Source organism: Sceloporus undulatus, chromosome 2 (genome assembly GCF_019175285.1).
Source record: "Sceloporus undulatus isolate JIND9_A2432 ecotype Alabama chromosome 2, SceUnd_v1.1, whole genome shotgun sequence".
In the NCBI taxonomy this organism is placed as follows: domain Eukaryota; kingdom Metazoa; phylum Chordata; class Lepidosauria; order Squamata; family Phrynosomatidae; genus Sceloporus; species Sceloporus undulatus.
Genome location: NC_056523.1, coordinates 647,460 through 661,354, shown reverse-complemented (window position 1 = coordinate 661,354; position 13,895 = coordinate 647,460). Strand labels below are relative to the sequence as shown.

The following is a 13,895-nucleotide window of genomic DNA, read 5'->3' as shown; positions in this document are numbered from 1 at the left end:
GATTCGAGCCTCAACCAGGAAATGAGCTGTCCCATGACAGGGAGAGATATTGAGATCTCTGCCCACGGAGACTCCATGTCCGAACTGAAGATCACATCAAGGGTAAGTACCAGCGGCAATGTGTCCAAAGAGGGAGACTCCTCACAATCTACTCAAGGAAGGAGTGTTTTCTCAGGAGTTTCTGCTAGGTTAAGCTGGAATCTCTCTTCATGCAGTTTGAACCCTTGCTCTATTGTGTCCTATTCTCTGGAGCAGCAGAAAACAGCTTGCTCCCTCCACAATGACTCCCAATATTAAACAGGGCTCTCATATCACCTCTAGCCTTCCTTCTCCAGGCAAAATCCCCAGCTCCTAAGTCTCTCTTCAGAGGGCTCATGGTTTCCATTTTTGGTGGCTCTCCTTTGGACACATGGCTCCAGTTTCTCAACATCCTTTTGGAATGTTTTTGTTGTTTCCAGCGAGACCTGGCCAAAGCACAATGGAGTGGCACTATTACTTCTCAACTAATGTTTTAAATTACTTGAAGGGATCTCATAGGAGGATGGAGCAAGCTTGTTTCTGCTGCTCCACAGAAGAGGACCCGGAACAATGGCCAATGCTGCCCCTTCCTCAAGGCCAGCCAAGGGGCAGCCATCTTGGGCGCGGAGTCAGTCCACGGGAAAGGAACTCCTCTCAACTCTCCTGGATCCCCAGCCATTGTTTTGAGTGAACCCAGAGGGCTGAATCCCACCTTTGGGATAAAGACAGGGCAGAAATCTTAGAATCATAGAACTGGAAGGGACCTCAATAAAATAATACAGTGCACCTTGCCTTATACGTGGACGTGCTATACGCGGCTTTGAGCTTATGTGCAAAGCTGAGTGGGGACGTCGGGGCGGCACATCCACTTGGATGAATGGGCTGTGCGCCCATGGTGCACACACGCCACCGCATGCATGAGCCCATTCACATGAATGGACTTGAGCATGCGCATTGCCAAGGGCGCATTGTAGTATTTTGCAGTGGAGGGAGAAGGAGAGAAAGAGAAAAAAGGGTTCTGCTCTCTCCTGTGACCACTTCATGCACAGTTTTATATATCTCTGTCACGTCTCCTCTACATTTTCCTACACTAGCAACCATAATGTGGAGAAATCTTCTTATGCTGCTCCCACAAGCGTAGAAATCCTAGTTGGAAGTAACCCATGAAGGGCCCTGATCCAGCCCAACCCCTTCTTCTGCCATGCAGGAACTCTCCATCAAAGCACCCCATTGACAATAGCCATCCACCTCTGTTTGGAAACACCTCCAAGGAAGAACTCCATTGAGGGAGTGTGTTCCACTGTCAAAGAGCTCTTACTGTCAGGAGGTTCCTCCTAAATTTAGGTGGATCTTCTTTCTGGCGCTTGCATCCATTGTTCCAGCAGCAGAAAACAAGCCTGAAAAGAAATTTCAGGAAACTTAGATTTCTAGGATTGACAGATCAATAGGATTAGCAAAAGGACCTATTAATTGAAATCCATAAGTTTATTTCCATTGTCGACAAAGAAAACTTGAACTCAGTGAATTTAAGTTCCAAAGCGAGAACCCGAACAAGACAAAATGGCTCTTTTATTTATTCAGACAAAGAAGCTCTCCAATAACCTGATTGGCTAATTACAATTAAAACATACAGAATTCTTACAATCAGAACAGAAATCATGCATACATTAAAGCTGCATCTCATCCTTACCCCCTCCTTTAGCCTCCTCCTAACCTTGCTTCTGAATGTCTTTATCTCATAGTTTTATGTTATGTCTTTCTACTGGTGCCAGCTTCCATCTAGGTCAAGTATGCACTCACTATCCTTTGCTCTAGTAACTCCAAGCCTTTATTTCAAAAACATCTCTCTGGCTGACAAAAGTGACTCATCTTTCTATATTTTTATAATTAACAAGGAATTTCCCCACACTCAGGCACCTTGCTCCTTCAGTTGTGGAAGAACCAGGTGTGGTATGGCGTTTTTTAATCGCGACCCAGCTCCATCAGTCCTGGCCTGAAAGAAGAAGGCCCCCCTCCATCTGCCATCATCCAGAGATAGAAGGCAGGCCAGTCCATGCCTTGGTCCATGCCTCCGAGGGAGAGAAGTCTGCTGGATTCCCCTTCCCACTGCATTCCCTTCTCTTTTGGGTCTTGTCTCTAGTTGTAAGCCCAAGGGCAGGAAATGTCTAATTACCATTTGTAGCCGCTAGGATAGCCTTTTGATACAGGTATAAAGAAAATAAATGTGATTATTTATTCTCCTCGTGTAATTTTTAGCATCGCTTCCCTTTCTGCTCGGCTTCAATGTGGATGTTGCTGGGAGATTTCTAGGGAAGAAGCCTTTACGGTTGACCAGGGGTAGGCAACCTTTGAGCCGGGGGCCAGGTTGAGTCCCTCAGACAACTGGGGGGCCGAAGCCAAAAAATAAATAATTAATAATTTTTAAAAATTAAATATATAATAAACCAGGACAAATGTAGGACAAAATTTTCAAATGGAAGACACTTTTTTTAAAAAATGGAGGACACGCAAAAAATTTGCGATTTTTTAAAAAATGTTAATATAAATGCATGTTTCAGAGGCTTCTATAGACAATTGCCCCCAAAGGCTCCGGTGGCAATCGGCGGCAGGACCAGGCTGGGGCCCTCCCAAGGCCTTGCCGGGCCGCATTCGGCCCGCGGGCCGCAGGTTGCCTACCCCTGAGTTGACTCTCTGCATTGGCCAGCTTTGATTTTGCAGCTTTAGTTATTTCCGGTTTTGATAAATAGTGTCCTCCTAGGAATCGTTACTCCTCCAGTGCAGCTGTGGCCAGAAGTTGACCATAGAGTTGTCTGGAGGACCCGATGTTCCTAGAGAGAACGCTTCGCTAGGCTCTGTAGGTCCTCCAGCATGTTTTCTATGGTCAGTTTCGGCAGGGGTTGACCACAGAGTTGCACTGGAGGACTTGGGAGATTCCAAAGAGGTAAAAAAGATGGTGCTTTTTTTGGGTCGAACGTTCTGGAACGGAATACCGCATTGAGGAAAGTGGAACGGATGAGAACATTATGGGAAGCATTTTACCGCACAGCGCTTCCCTTTTCTTGAGAACGTTCCCAGAACGTTTTGGCTGTAGCGCATGCGTATTCCGTTTTGTGGGTGGGTACTGATACGTCTCCACTCAGTGGTTGTTTTGACCCGGAAGACGTCTGGTGACCTCCTTGTGGGTGTAAAGATGCATCAGAGAAAGCATTTTTTGATCTGTGAGCATGGTAGGAAAGAAAAGAGCGAAGAAGGAGAAGAATGAGTCCGCATGCCACATCGCTTGTCCTCATAGCGCGCCAAGGCCGCTCTGACTAAGATTGCTTTTATGGCTTCCAGTGGCAATCTAGATATATCCAGTCGTCTGGCAGGGATGGAGACCGGGCTCGCATTCCATGTTGGTGGCAGCGACCCCGCGAGCGATCAACATGTGGAGTGACAAATTCCTCCAGTGATGGGAGAATGACTTGTGGTTTTCTAACTTCCACATGTCTAAAGAAACCCTTTTTGATCGGGCTCGCAATCTTGAGACCAGAGCGGAGCGGTGGGAGTCTAATTCAGGAGTCCCATCCTGGTGGAGAGAGAAGTGGCCCTGACTATTTGCGGCTTCTCAAGGCCTCCTGGAACATCACAGCTGCAAAATCGCAATCGAGGGTGTGCCTGCAATGAGAATCGGCTGCTGAAGAAAACGATTCCTCTTGGAACTAACACACCGGTGTGTATTATGTCCAATTTAATATTATTGTAAGCCAAAGAATTCTGGGTGCAAATGCATAAATGCATATGTAAAGATATATAAGTTTTGCTTATAGAATACATTAAGATATGTTTACATTGCCTTTTCCGTGCGGAATCAAGTATGAAAAAAAGCTTTAAATAACCCGACAATTAGGAAGGTGGGGTATGGTCCGGGGCTTGGGGCCTGCATGCAGAGTGCGAGACCAGACCTGGACAGTCAGTTTGATTAATGAATCAACAGCACTTAGGATAACTCCAGAATCAGCAATGCTCCATCACTCACTTCATTGCTGAGACTGGCCCTCCCAGCCAGCCAAGCCTAAATTCCCCCTTAGCTACTACCCTCCCCTACAAAAGCCCGCCACAAACAAACCCCTCCTTCACCACCCGGGTCCCATCCTCCATAACTCCTCCGGCCGCTCCAATACTGAACCACAAGGACATAGAACAGAAGTTGGAAGAGACCACTAGGCCATCCAGTCAACCCCCTTGGCCATGCAGGAAATCCAGATCAAAGCATCCCCGACAGAGGCCATCCAGCCTCCGTTTGAAGACCTCCAAGGAAGGAGACTCCAACTACACTCCGAGAGAGTTTTGTTCCACTGTCGAACAGCCCTTACTCTCAGGAAGTTCCTCCTAATGTTGAGCGGAACTCTTTTCCTGGAGGTTGCATCCATTGTTCCGGCCTAGTCTCTGGAGCTGAAGAAAACAAGCTTGCTCCCTCTCAAAATGACATCCTTTCAAATGTGTAAACAGGGCTATCAGATCCCCTCTTACCTCTCTTCCCAGGCTAAACACCCCAGCTCCCTAAGTCGTTCCTCATAGGGAGGTTTCCCAGTCCTTTCACCATTTTAATCCCCTCCTTGGACACATGCTCCCAGTTTCTCAAGGTCCTTTTCTGAATTGTGGCGCCCAGACGGGACACGATATTCCAGGTGGGGCCTGGACCAAAGCAGAATACAGTGGCAACTAGTACTTCCTTGACCTAGACACTATACTCTATTGATGCAGCCTAAAAATAGCAATTGGCCTTTTTTAGCTGCCACATCACACTGTTGACTCATGTTCAACTGTGGGTCTACTTGGACTCCCGAGATCCCTTCACATGTACTTTCATTCAGCCAGGTGTACCCTCCATGCCTATACTGTGCATTTATTTTCTGCCCTAAGTGCAGTACCTTACATTTCTCCGTGTGAATTTCATTTTGTTAGCTTTGGCCAGTTTTCTAGTCTGTTTCCAGGTCATTTTGAATCTTGATCCTGTCCTCTGGATATTCGCTTATCCTCCTATTTGGTGTCACTGCATTGTAAGTAATGCCCCCAAATTTTGTCCCTCCAAGGCATTGATAAAGATGTTGAATAGCCGGGCCCAGGACAGAGCCCTGTGGGACCCACTGGGTCACTTCTCTCCAAGGAAAAGGAGCCATTGTTGAGCACCTTGGGTTTCGGCCGGTCAACCAATTACAGATCCATTTACAGTTCCTTTGTCTAGGCCCATATTTTACAAGCGTTTTTTGCAAGAATGTCATGGGAACTTTGTCAAGGCCTTACTGAAATCAAGATAACTAGATCCACAGCATTCCTTCATCTACCAAGTTCGTAATTTTTATCAAAGAAAGAGATTAGGTTTTGTCTGGCATGATTCTTTCCTCTGAAACCATGTTGACTTTTTGTGATGATGGCATTGCCTTCTAGTCTTCAAAACTCCTGTTAAGGATCTGCTCCAGAATCTTTCCTAGTACTGATGCAGACTAACTGGACGATAATTGTTGGGATTCCCAGTCTCTAGAGCAACCCTTCAAGGACACTAGATAAGCACCACCTTCCCAGCAAGGCCTTACATATCTCATCTCAAAAAGCCCAACTAAAGCACACTCCATCCCCCATCATCCACATCTACCATACATCTGATAGAATACATTAGGATTCTAACACTGCATTTCAAAGGTGCATCTCTGCTGTTGGCCTCTCTCTTTTCCAGCTGTGCTGTTGTGGATTACAATCTTGAAAATGTATATATTGAATATAATGTGAGATTGTTTATGTGAATGAGTAACATCTTGATTCCCCTTCAGTGTTTTCTAGGTATATAAAGTATAAGACTAATTATGGCCTGTTACAGACTGCCAAAATAAAGCTGCTTCGGGTCTCTTTGAGGTATGCTATTTAAATGATGCATGGGTCCTAAGAGTCCGAGGTCGCACCAAAGCCACACTGCCATTCCTAAGCACTGGAGCGCAGCTTTGGTGGCAGCTTCCGGATTTCTTAGGATGCATGATGCATTTAAATAGCATACCTGCAAAGAGACCCAAAGCACTTTATTTTGGCAGTCTGTAACAGACAAATTATCTATTTTACTTTTCAAGCTTTTCTCCTTTGAATCCAGTTTCATATTCAAAAAAGCACATTACTACATAATCGGATATGAACGATGTTTACCTTTTTTTTGCCTCCAAAATTTATGATACTTTGCCTTGTTTTCAGATTATGGCTGGTTTCCAGAGACTAGGATTCCCACACTGCATAGGAGCTACTGATGGCATGTTTGCCCACCCTTGGGATGCAGAGCCGAAATCCCACCCGGCACATGAACGACGTGCCATTCCACCACTGATTATAGGGGATGGTCCACCCTATCAGGAAATGGGTAATGACACCATATCGTGGACAATAACAACCTGCAAAACTGCTTATAACACACGCAAGATGTGTGGTGGAGAGGATCTTTCCAAGACTGAATTCGGTGGGGTTGCCTTCCGCTAGACTAACTGGTGAAAGAGGAAAATTTTATCTCTGTTGTTTCAGTCTGTGCGATCCTGCACAATATTGTGAGACAAGGGGAGAAGTGCTTGGATCCTGAGGTCGAGCTGCCAGTGAGAATTGTCCTCCCGCCGGCAGCAGATAACATCGGAGGACACGCACGAATCCAAAAAAGAGGGTCAATCTGTTAATCGGCAGTAACTAGTAATTTTGGGTCGGTAAACCGGAAATTGCCAGTATTTGATGTTTCAAACATCAAGTCAGTTTGCTCCAGCATTGATTTGTCGATAGTTTTTCTTTGGTTGCCTTGTTGCTACTATTATAGTAAATATACATTATTTGACAACTGGAATTAAAACTGTTAAAAAGTTTACCAAGATCAATGTTGGATCAAGGTTTTATAAATGTAACTTTTTTAAAAACAGTTCAGTATTGATGCATAACTATTAGTAGGTATATATACCTGACAGTGTTACTGTTGTTTCATGTGTTATCCACGTGTAGAAAGCAATTTTCCAATGAAAATACTTGATTTTAGGAGTTTAAAAATATCATTTAGGGAAAACACTAAAAGCTGTGTAATTAGGGCTTATTTCAAATTGATTTTGTATTAATGCACAGGTGGTACTACTGTTGCGATGTAAAACTGATAACAATTTAAGGCTAATACCAAGCATATAAACTGAACCGAAGGCTGTTCTTGATACCTTCCTGAAATTTTGCGATCAATATCGAAATGTTTTGTGTTATGTGAGCACGGTTAACCAATTTAAATAACATAGCTGTATTATAACAATATTTAAACATTTGAAAAGACGACAAATATACATCTTTTTTAAAAAAAAAACTCTGTCGTTAAGCTGATTTTCATTCTTTAAGAATGCATGTATCGATATAAACGGTATGTACATTATGTGACACCATTTCTATATGCACATGGAACATAACAACCTTTATCCTCAAACCACAACCGTTAATAATTGGGTGCAAGGCTAAATGGCATTATTTTTACCCATTATCGTAACACGGGGCATGTAACGGGGTTAGAATGGAATACCGAAACAGATACTTGGTATAAACAAACAGGCTTTCCCCTATGGGCTCCCTTGGGGAGAAGTGTTTTTCTTGATTATCCTGCCAGTACGCGAACTACATGGTTGCTAGTTTTTTGTACAGGTTCAACTGGGCATGTTACGGAAACTGTTCCTGCAGTGTTAACAACACTGTCCGGTAACAGTATGCCCTCATGTTCGGGGCATCAGTGACTGGTACGATTATCTGCACATCTCTGTCCTCTACTTTGTTGACATCTTCTCTAATGCAGTATAGGACTGGCAGGACAACTATCAGGAGCATAACTGGGAGAAGTTCTTCAAAGAGATCAGGGCAATTGTTCCTGACGGTTCCCACTAAAATATGAGGTTGAGGGTTGCTCCTGGAAATCTGTACAGATGGCTGGGCCCGGTTGTTGAGGGAAGGTTACCTCTGGTGACCGCCCTGAATGAGGTGTGCGTTGTTTCTTTGTGCGTGAGTCGCATGTTGCGGCCGTTGGAAGTCCACATTCATGATCTACTTTTCTCCTGAGGGTTTGGTTCATGTCTCCTGTATTGCAACATTCTCTGCCTGTCCTGTGCGCTTCCCCTTAACATCTTCCTTCATAATATTTTCTATTTCTGTCTTCCTACATCTTTCATACATTATGTACAATTTCCATGAAACGTTCCTGTGTTTTCCTGGTAAGAGGGGCCCTCGATTGCGCTCTGCATAATATTATGCGCAATATGTTCCCTCTTCTGGCGCGACGATTTCTGTTTCTGTTTGGACGCAGTCTGGTTCCAGGAGACATAATTAAATTGGGTTTTGTGCGTCCTCCGATCGTTATGTCCTGAAATTAAAAATGGTGAAAAGCTTAAGCCCACAGAAGGAAACGCTTTCTTAGCGAGCAGCATTTAAAGGGTTTTTGAACATGATTCTTTTTGAGAAACGAATCCTGCCATCAGTTCTACTGCTTGGAGCGTCTGCGCGTCTTTCTTTCCCCACACTTGTTCTCCTGGCACACCTTCAAAGTGGAGCATCAAACAGCAACGTTATTGCTTTTAAAGACAATAGAAGGTTCTCCAAAGGTTGATAACAGAGATCCAAAAATTAACATCGAGATATAGATGTGTCTACCTACGATTTTCTGCGGGACCACATCTAAAATTGTGAAAGGAGTGAAATCATAGTGTCATCGACACAAGTGTCATCAGAATCTGAAAAATACAAGGGAATTGTGTATCGTTATGCCTTTTTTAATTAACCAAATAATGTTTGACATGCCATTACAATAATCGTAGGCTAGGCTCACATCCCCAGAAAATTTTTCCTCAAGCTCCCTATAAAAGGGACATGTGACTGGGTTTCTCCCACTTTTCTGGTTATGTTTCCACAACCTTTTTCTGTAATCGAACGCAGTTTCTTTGATTTGCTTTCGGCACTCCTCAGCAGATCAAGATGGTGTTTCTGGCCATTTCATCAGATACAACTTTAATACATCCAGATTCTGGTCTGCAACTTCTGCTCTTTCCCAATTTCTAAGAAAGGGCAAACACCTCCTTGGCGCTCCACACTCTTCGCGAGTGCGTGTGCAGAGGCACTGTTTTCGTTCTCTCCATGGCTACCTGGCTTTTAGGATCCTAGGAAATAGTAAGAAAAAAAGGCCTGCAATGGTAATGTTACTTCCTCTAATGGCACTTGGCTGCGATGCGGCCCACTGCACTCCACGTCCAAGCACCAGGGGGCGCTAGTATAATGTTTGGCGCCAAGACCCTGTCTTGAAGACGTTTGCAAGTCCTCTTCCTGTTTTGGTCTTTGGATGGGCAAAGTTATTGGGAAGCAGGATGGCGCGCAGAAAGGGTTCAAAATGGGTCATAAGGATAGATCGCTCCTTGGATTTGTTTAGGGGAGCGAAATAAAGAGTCATTTGGTCCCAGTCTATACCCGTTCGGCCGGTATACGAAGCTTAACAATGCAATTAGCAGCATGCTAACCGCTCCGTGATATTTTTTTTGAAACTTATGTTTTGGGGGCATGCCCCCCCACGGAAAAAAACCACCCTTTTCCCACAAATGAAAAGCTGTGGCTATGGCCGGACCCAGGCTGACAAGAAGCATCCCCAATTTTCTTGTGCTGAAGAAAGAAAAATAAGGGTCAGGATCAATGGCCCGCTGGGGGTGTTGCTTTGATGCTTGATCCAAGGAACTTCATCACACAGAGATGGCATGAATAATGAGATGACTGGATAAGAATTGGGAAACTCCTAAGTTATATGGTTTCATCGCCGGATCAATTCAAAGACCTGGGTCGAGTGAACTACCGACTTACAAGACTGTCATTGAATCAGAGGGGGGGGGGGAATAATAAAAGTATAAGCTTACCATAGGACATTTTCACATGTATTGCCTCTATGGGGGCAAAAACATGAGTAGGCAAAGGAAACTCCAAGTAAACCACTACCCTTTTTACCTAACAGAACCCTTGGACTCTCCGGTCTTCAGTGCAACTCTTTGTCAACCTCTGCAGATGTTTGGCCATGAATCATGCTAGAGGACCTCAAATGCCTACAATGTGTTTCTCATAACATCTGTGTCTACCTTAATAATAATAATAATAATAATAATAATAATAATAATAATTTTTATTTTTACCCCGCCTTTCCATGGAGATGATCAAGGCGGCTTACAAAGGTTAAAAACATTACAATACAGGATACAACAGTTACAATATAGGGTTAAGCCCCCCTGGGGGTGGTGGACCGATTAGGATGGTCCATCCTCAAAGGCTGATGGAACCCAAAAGGTTCCAAGAAGCCCTAGAGGGGTATATGGCTGGAACCGATTCTGTTGATGCCCTGATGAACATCTGGGATATTGATCTCTCCAGGGCTATACACAGTATTACTCCCAAGCGCCCTTTCCGGCCTGCTTCCAATAAACAACCCTGGTATACAGAAGACCTCAGGGAAAGGAAGCGGGCTGCGCAACGACTAGAGCGTAAATGGCGAAGACACCAGCACTTAGCCGACAAGGCACTCCTAGAGTCTTATTTGAGAGCCTATGGAGTGGCAATAAGTGCAGCAAAGCATTCGTTCTATGCTGCACATATTGCGTCCGCGGAGTCGCGTCCAGCAGAGCTGTTCAGGGTAGTGAGGGAGCTAACTCAACTGCCCCTCTCCCTGAACTCTATTTTGGAACCATCTAAAGCCTGCTGTGACGAATTTAACAACTTCTTTGTGGATAAAATCTCTCGGATAAGGGCTGATCTCGACGCCAGTGTTTATGCAGATCCTATAACAGAGGTATCCAGAGCCTCTGCAGCCCCTGTTATACTGGATCACTTTGAGTTTGTTAGTAACGAGGAAGTGGACAAGATCCTTCAAAGTGTTAGGAAGACAACATGCTCTCTCGATCCCTGTCCTTCATGGCTGGCAGCTCAGGGGGGAGATGTGGTGTTAACTCTGTTGCACCGCATAATCAACACATCTCTAAGAGAGGGACAGTTTCCATCCAAATTAAAATTAGCAGTGGTTAAACCTCTGCTAAAAAAAACCTCCTTAGACCCCCTGATTCACAACAACGACCGTCCTATATCGCTGCTGCCTTTCTTGGGGAAGGTGATCGAGAGAGCGGTTGCCTTCCAGCTTCAATCGATCTTGGATGACACGGATTTTCTGGACCCATTTCAAACTGGCTTCCGGGTGGGCTATGGAGTTGAGACTGCCATGGTCGCCCTGGTCGATGATCTCCGTCTGGGCATGGACAGGGGAAGCATGTCCCTGTTAGTGCTCTTAGACATCTCAGCGGCTTTCGATACCATAGACCATGGTATCCTTCTGGAACGCCTGAGGGAGTTGGGAATTGGGGGCACTGCGCTTCAGTCCCTCTCGGGTAGATTCCAGATGGTACAGCTGGGGGACTCTTGCTCTGATAAGAGGGCCCTTACATCTGGCGTCCCTCAAGGAGCCATTCTGTCCCCCATGCTATTCAACATTTACATGAAACCACTGGGAGAGATCATCCGGAGACACGGGGCGCGGTGTTATCAGTACGCTGATGACACCCAAATATGCTTCTCTGTATCTCTGACTGATGCAGTGACTAGGGATGACATCTCTCCTCTAAATGCCTGCCTGGAGTCGGTAATGGGTTGGATGAGGGAAAACAAACTCAGTCTGAATCCAGAGAAAACGGAAGTACTGGCGATAGGTCCCTCGGTTCCGAGTGGTGAGATCTGTCTCCCAGTCCTGAATGGAGTCACACTCCCTTTGAAGGATTCGGTGCATAGCTTGGGAGTGCTCCTTGACTCATCGCTCCAGTTGTCATCTCAGGTGGATATGACGGTCAGGAGTGCTTGTTACCAGCTCCGACTGATACGTCAGCTGCGTCCCTACCTGGACCAAAGGGACCTTGAAACTGTTGTACATGCTCTGGTAACCTCTCAATTGGATTTCTGCAACGCGCTCTACACAGTTGGTGCAGAATATGGCAGCGAGACTGGTCGCTGGTAGCTCCAGGTCTGACCATATAACACCTATTTTAAAGATCTTCATTGGCTGCCTAATCGCTTCCGGGCTCAATACAAGGTGTTGGTGTTGACCTATAAAGCCCTAAATGGCTTGGGCCCAGGGTACTTGGAGGACCGTCTCTCCCCATATAATCCGCCCAGCACTCTCAGATCAACAGGGATGAAACTGTTGGAGGTCCCTAAGACACGCCTTGTGAGGACCTCAGAGAGGGCTTTTTCTATCGCTGCCCCCAAACTTTGGAACAATCTCCCTGTCGAGCTCCGTTCCACCGCGTCCTTAGTTCTTTTCAAAAAGAACTTGAAAACATATTTATTTCCGCAAGCCTTTCCACCATAATCATTTTATTCTTTGCCCCTGGATTGTGTACCTGACCTGCCCTTGTATTTCTACTTGATTGTTGTTCTTTTTTAATGCTGTTTTTAACTTTTTATCGATATTCTTTTATCTGTATTGTAAGCCGCCTTGATCAAAATATTGGAAAGGCGGGATATAAATAAAAATTATTATTATTATTTAAACAGAGGCTGGATGGCCATCAGTCAATAGGGATACTTTGATGGAGAGTTCCTGCATGGAGGAAGGGGGTTGGACTGGATCAGGGCCCTTCTTGGGGTCTCTTCCTACTCTAGGCTTCTATGATTCTACAACTATCATGTCCTCTCTTAACCTTCTCTTCTCCAGGCTAAACATACACAGCAATCCCCTCAGTCTCTCCTCATAGGGCTTCATGGTTTCCAGACCCTTCCCCATTTTGGCCGCTCTCCTCCGGAAGACTCTCTGTAGAATAGTCCCTGGCATTGATGTCAGGCTGACCGGGAGGTAATACTTTGGGTCCTCTTTTGTTCCCCTTTTGAAAACCCTCCTCCAGTCTGCTGGGGCTTCTCCTGTCCTCCAGGAGTCCTCAAAGATTATTGCCAATGGCTCTGAGATTCCTTCTGCCCGTTCTTTCCATCTCCTTCCTCCATGAATTTGCATCCTGGGAACATCCAGCCCCAGCCGTTGTCCTGACTGCCAAGATGGCACCCGCTCCCATTCCTTGTGTAGGACCTGGACTGCTGTACACACACACAACACACACGAGGCACACATCTGTCTCCACTGAACATCATGGTGTCCCCACCCGGCCTCATGGCAGGAAGAAGACACAAACGCATGTGTTTCCTCTGCTGTTACTTAATTCATTGAATCATTTACAAGAAAATCGAAAGGGAACATCTTTAATAACATTTTATTTTTTATACATTGCAATTTCTAAATTGGAAATCTCTTAATTTTTAAAGCCCTTCTGAGGCCTCTCTGCTCCCTCTGAGCTCCATTCCCTCTTCTTCAAAGGGAAGGAGGCCAAATGAGCCAAATAAGGCCCGCTTCTGGCATCCTCTATACTTTCCTAGCTCTGTGGGCCTCTGGAGGCCCCTCCTCTTCCTCCTTCCTATGCCTCTCCTGCTCTACCATAGAGTCCTCCGACGCTCCTTCTCCTCCTCTCTATGGCAGGGAGGCCCCAGGCAGCCATTTTAGGACAAGGCGGAAGTGCCTTTAGCCCCGCCCCTTTCTCTCTAGGGAGGGTCTCCTTGGCAACGGTCTGATCGGGCGGAAGTGGGAGGGGGCGCTTCCGGTGGCTCAGGGAGGGCGAGGAGAGAGAGTGAGTGGGGCTTCTTTGGGGCCCCTTCCTCCCCTTCTGAAACCCCCTTTGGGCCTTTGAGGTGGGGATGATGGGAGATGCCTCTCCCCCGAAAGAGCTGGGAGATCTGGAGGTCCTTGTCTCCAGAAGAAGGAGGAGGAGGAGGAGGCCCTGCTCCAGGCTCCCTCTGGGACTGCAGCC

The 13,895-nt window shown here is 45.7% G+C and overlaps 1 long non-coding RNA gene across 1 annotated transcript in view; it reads right to left on the bottom strand.

Moving 5' to 3' along the window:
• LOC121923069 overlaps positions 1-13,895 on the bottom strand; it is a 40,479-nt gene that overhangs the window by 25,337 nt on the left and 1,247 nt on the right. The gene's annotated exons all lie outside the window — the stretch shown is intronic.